Source organism: Strongylocentrotus purpuratus, unplaced genomic scaffold, assembly GCF_000002235.5.
Source record: "Strongylocentrotus purpuratus isolate Spur 01 unplaced genomic scaffold, Spur_5.0 spur5_scaffold_13, whole genome shotgun sequence".
In the NCBI taxonomy this organism is placed as follows: Eukaryota; Metazoa; Echinodermata; class Echinoidea; order Camarodonta; family Strongylocentrotidae; genus Strongylocentrotus; species Strongylocentrotus purpuratus.
In genome coordinates this window covers 12,105,801-12,112,127 of record NW_022145598.1, presented here as the reverse complement: position 1 = coordinate 12,112,127, position 6,327 = coordinate 12,105,801, and positions in this window count along the sequence as shown.

The window sequence follows — 6,327 nt, the reverse complement described above, 5'->3', positions numbered from 1 at the left end:
CAGTAGTATATTGCGTTTGTTGCCGAAGGGTATTAATACAGAATAACAAGCTAACATCAGTCTTGTTTGTATGCCCTTTGTGTTCTAAATGAAACAGAATATAAATGAACTTGATGTTGGTCTGGTTATTGAGAAGAGAGTGAGTTAAAGGTAAAGACCAGTATTGGAAACGCCCCAATTTAAAAAAATGAAATGGAAGCTCTCATTACCAATCATGTGAAAGAATATGTTTTGACTAATACATGATGATAAGAAATTTGCCGGGAAACCGCCTACTAATTCATATATTTGGTAAATTTGTTTCTCGCATGGTCTGTGAGAGATATAGGGTAGTCCCATATACATCTTTCTGTGTATAGTGCTTGTAACTTTACGAAGAATGGGCCAAATTTCTTATCATTTTGACGATTCCAGAACCTTGCAGATGCTAGATGCTAGATGATCAACCTTTTCTGATCGATTCCACAACGTTTCTTTCACAATGCAATCGCATGACCATAACTGGTCTTTACCTTTAACACCCTTCTGGCTCCAAACAGTAGAGATACAAGTAGGCGAGTTGCCTTGAAAATGCTTGACTTCTCGCTCATCTTATTCTGATGTTTCTTCAAGACACCCTTTTATTTTCTAACTGTAAACTTTTTTTTTGAATGTTTGTTCTGCAGTGTTGTGAAGTAAATCTTTAAATTCCATCAATGTCCTTTTCAGAAAGTCAGATCAAGTCATTCAATTTAGAAATAGCAATACTTGAAATTTCTTTCATTTTGTAGCATTGTCATTGTATGTTCTCTATATCTCTGTCCCACCACAGGCATGCGTGTACATATGTGAAGTTAAGTATTGCGAAGAAAGAAAAAGTATGAAGATTGTGATGATTTATAGCTGTCTTAGATTTGATTGTAATTATTTTGGTTGGAGCAGATAAAACAGGGTTTTTATCAAGAGATGCCACTTGAAGTGACAAATATCTACCGAGTAGAGAAACGGCATATACCCTCTTTGAAAGTGACGAAACTCGTGTGGCGTCATACACATTACAACAAATGTAAAACGTTTGAGAAATTAAGCAACTGCAAGTTGAGAGTGCGCATAAAAATAATTATGTAATTATGTAATTATGAGGTGTCATTTATTAATGGGGAACATAAGTCTTGTTTTGCTTTGGTCAATTCTTTACCCATCTTTTAATATCAATTCAACATTTCTGAACTTTTTTTAGATCTGGTTCTGAGACATCTTTCAATGTATTGTGTATTCTTTCGCATTATGTATTCAGATACTGAAATGTGTAGATCTGGTAAATCTCAAGAATATCTGCACAAGCAATATATGGAAATGGTAAAAGCATGTAATCTGGAAGGGATAATAAATACATCCAAATAACTTGTGTGTGTCTTACAGGTAGTATACAGTTGGGGGAAGTGGTACATTTGACATGTATTGCATTGTAAATGAGATTGTATTATAAGATATGATTTGATATCATGTACATTGCAAATTGTATAATAATGAATTTAATAAATTCTTAGATTCTCAAATGAAAGTAATATGCTGGTGGAATGCTTTACTTTTTGTATTGTGGAGGAAAACGTCCAAATAGTATTAACATGGGGAAAAATCATGCAGTAAAGAGAGAGAGTGAGAAAGAGAGAGGCAGAGAGAAAGGGGACAGAAGGAGGGAGAGATAGATGGAGGGGGTGGGCTAGAGAGAGAAAGAAAGAGAGAGAGAGAGAGCGAGAGAAAATATTTATGTTGAGGGTGGAGGAAAACTATAGAGTATAGACTGATGAAGAATTGGATGATGAGGATATTGGTGGTAATTGTGATGATATTGATCGATGTGATGAAAAAACAGAACCTGAATAGCGCCACCCTGTATTACAATGTAGAAAGGGCAAATAGAGAAATCGCATCAAGGAGTTACAGAAGGCCTATGTTCGTTAGAAAACAAGCCCTCAAATAAATACAATCATATCATATTGTCAAAATACATCGTGAAAAAAAAATTATCCTTCAATATGGTACCACAACTTCGGTAATGGAATCTGGGGTTTTAGTGTGTTGGTGGCGATCACTTAATTTTACTATTATTACCAACAAATAGGCCTATTCGAATTCATTTACATAGATTGAAATCATATTTTTTAGATAATTTACTTTCTGTAGACATATTTCTTTTCCGTTTTTAAATAAATAAATATATAAAATCATCTTAGTGTCAATTTTACCAAGATGTCCACGTGCTTTTAAAACATATAAAAACTGAAGAAATACTATAATAAAGTTGAGTTGCAATATTATTTCATTTTGTCATATTGGCTCTCGGATCGAAGGCCATTGATTGAGAAAACTTCCACTGCGGTTAAAGGAAATAACACATCCTTACGACAATAAAAACAAGTCCTGAATAACAATGACTGATAAACCACGACAAGTACTAATATAGTACACTCAATTGCCACGACACAGTGTGAAATATGTGGGCGTATAGGTCTATAGAGCATGCACGTCAAGTGTGATGACACTATGAACATGACAGACAATGAAAGCGGACAAAATATACAGTTCCTCAGGTAGACAAAGGAACATCCCTTCACTGCTATTATGTAAAAATGTGTAGAACAGGTGAATATGCATGTGACACCTGTTCTACAGGTTTTTACATAATAGCGGTGAAGGGATGTCCCTTTGTCTACCTGAGGAACTGTATATTTTGTCCGCTTTCATTGTCTGTCATGTTCATAGTGTGAGATCATCCGCGTGCCAACTTAAAAACAGGGGAATACCCTGTCTGAAGAAATCAACGCAAGGTCAAAGGGATTGACCTATGCGGGAACATCTGGTGCTAGTTTTCCTTACAAACTGTCTTGTTAAAATGATACGTCTGACAGTGAAGTCTAGCAAATAAACGGGTTTCCTTGCATAATTTGAATATTAGGACACTGCTAACGTTTAAATTTCACAGATTGGACATACATGACATATTCATGGTTCCTGCAGAATTCTACAGAATCTGGTGTTGGCTGCAAAAGGGACATAGTATCTTTAAAGACGGTTTCGAGATCGAACCTTTCCACTGTTTAAAAAAAATAATTATCACATCAAATTCAAAATCTGAAAAGCTGTCATACAGTCATTATTGTGTACCATTGAACTAAAAATGTATAATTTAGCCTTGAACTATCGGAACTCTGTTTCACTAACATCTTAATTTTTATTTTCTTTTTAATTCAAATAATTATTTAAGCCATGTCGATTGATTTTGTAGCTCCATGAAGTTTAAACCAATGAATAATAGGTACTAGTTTACCATGATCTATGTCATGAAAATTCTTAATAGACAGAAAATTAATGAGCGCTTTCCTATTTTGCATGTACGTTATATTTTGAATAATAAAATTATTGTTGCTTATTGTAACCTCTTTAATAATTATTTGTGTATGTCACACGACTTTAGGTAAAAATATATATCATAAAATCGAATCTAGTCGAAAAAAACAACATATTAAGCAATCCTCATGATTACATTTCAAATAGTGACCATGATTTTGGCTCAATCCATTCAATCACTATTTGAAGTGTAGTATGACCATCTTGACATACATGTACATGTAAAAACAAAGTTTCTTATCGCACAACCACTATATCTAAGCTCTATTTCAAGGAGAAGAATAACTGGTGAACAGTTTTTCCAACATTTTTCTTCTAAAATGAAGGCTAATATAAAAGAAAATGAAATTGTTTGTATTTTTGTTGTTGCTAAAGCGACCGGCGTTTAATGATTTTGTGTTCAGATACAAGTTTCTGAAGTAGGCATATTATTGTGCAACACCGGAGGTAAGAAGAGAGCGGGAAAGAGATATCATGCGTTGTTTATTTTGGCACTGGTCCAATTTTATAGGGGAAAAATGGTATGACATTTCTACGGAAGCGTTAAAGTGCCATTCTACTTGACGACATGACGAGATATTTCATCTTGTCAAGTCGACTTAATATCCACATAATATCCACATGAACTTTTTGTGAAGTCGACTTGGCAAGATAATTTATTTCGCCATGTCGACATTACTTTTTGGGTAGTCGACTTGGTAAGATAATATATGTCGCCATGACGACATGTATGTTTTAGAAGTCGACTTGGTAAGATAACTTATGTCGCCATGGCGACATGAACTTTTTGTGAAGTCGACTTGGCAAGATAATTTATTTCGCCATGTCGACTAATAAAAGTTGATAAGTCGACATGGTAGGTTAAATATCTTTACATGTCGACATGATATGGATATTAAGTCGACTTGACAAGATGAAATATCTCGTCATGTCCTCAAGTATAATGGCACTTTAACGCTTCCGTACATTTCTGCTGGTGTTATATACAATGCAAAAAATCTTGTTTGTCACGTTCGTTGAAAGAAGGGTGACACATGCACTTCCTGCATAGGCCTTTATAAATCAGGGTTTGTGCACATACTTCATGAATAGCCAAGCTATAGATTGCACACCTGTTGACTTGTTATTCATACCTGTTAGTAACGGCTCAACCCATCTTTTCTCTCAGCTTTCATACCGCCCCGAGGGGTATTTTAAGTTCCTTCTTATTATTTATTTCATTTCCTTTCATTTCATTTTATTTCAACACAGATCATTTGCTTTAGCCAACGGTTGTTGTTGTTCTTCTCTTTTCTTCTTCTTCTTCTTCTTCTTCTTCTTCTTCTTCTTCTTCTTCTTCTTCTTCTTCTTCTTCTTCTTCTTCTTTTCCTTCTTTTCTTTTTCTTGTGCTTTTACGTGGGCCAACTTATGATACCATAATCAACTGGATATATCAGAGTCTTTTCAAATTCCGCAATGCCAATGGTCGCCGTGAATAGAGAGGCAGATAGAGCAAAGAGGGGATTTCCACGACGTGTACGTTATTGCCAATAGCAAAAATTCTCCCTGGAGAGCCGCGACACCGCTCTGTTATCTCATTATAACTCGATCGGTATTACTGTAAAACGATTATTGGATAATGAGATATGTTACAGTACTGAGCGTGTCCTATACTGTTAGTGATAAATTCTAAACTTGCTGCAAGACTCCTCGCCCCCCCCCCCTCCTCCATGGCCCCATCCCCCCCCCCCCCCCCCCCCCCCCCCCCCCCCCCCCCACCCCAGTCCAGGATCGGAGGGACCGCATTCGTGTTCCCAAAATCTCCAGTAAAAGGGGTACTTTTCACGCAACAAATTAAAGTCCGGCCCGTATTTACGTAGGGCCTACAAACCGAAGATATGGGGTGCTTTCAAAGGGAGCGACCGGGGGTGGGTGGGGGGGGGGGGGGACCCAGAATTCGGCATGCCCTTTTTTTGGTTTAAATCCGTTTCGTTTTACCCCTCATGGAGAAATCATATCGACGGTGCTTTAAATTACAAGTATGTGCTTTTTTTCAGGGGGGTGAGGGGTACATATTGCTTGCTTTCCGCATGTATGACTATGTTATAAACATAGAAAGAAAGAGAGAAAGAGAGAGAGAGAGAGAGAGAGAGAGAGAGAGAGAGGGAGAAAGAGAGAGAGAGAGAGGGGGGGGGGGGTATTGAAATGTTATACTGTCACATTTAGTTCTTTTCAATTTTTTTTTATATTTTAGTATGTTTAGGAAAGGGGGGGGGGGCAGGGGCCAGTCATGAATCAGCGCAAAGTCAACCCTCGGAATTATAACCGCCATCGACATGATTGACTGATAACATTGTTTGATTTGCATTGGTTTGAGAGCTACCATATACTTGTACTTCGACCTAATGACAACATGCCCGGGAAGTTTAATTGATATCGTTCAAAAGTAGGCCTACATAATTATAGGGCCCAATATGACACCATATAGTTTACTGAAAAAGGAGGGGGATGATGAAATTCGATCCAGCCTCTTATGATCCAAATATGATTATTTACATACATAATGCGGTACAAATTTCTCTGTAAGAATCATTATACCCCGAGTCATTGAAGTGTCCACTGTGTATAAATCAATTGCTGAAAGAAACATGAATTCTGATCACATGAAAAGAATAATAATAACAATTGCTATATAGTTATACAGTCATGCAGCAGAGTTGACAATGTTTGCCATTGACCAACATGAATGGGGGAAGGGGGTGGAGGCTCCAATAAAAGTCATGGGATGGGGCACAGGTCGAACTAAAAGAAACTCGAGGTAGGGGCAAGCTCGCCCTGCTTTAGAAGCGCGACCCGAATACATCATATTGTGTTAAAATCTATTGATGAAGAAGCATTTTAATGTTTACCGTTAGAAATCCCCAGCTACGACAATGGATCCTTCCTATAATGCTCAAC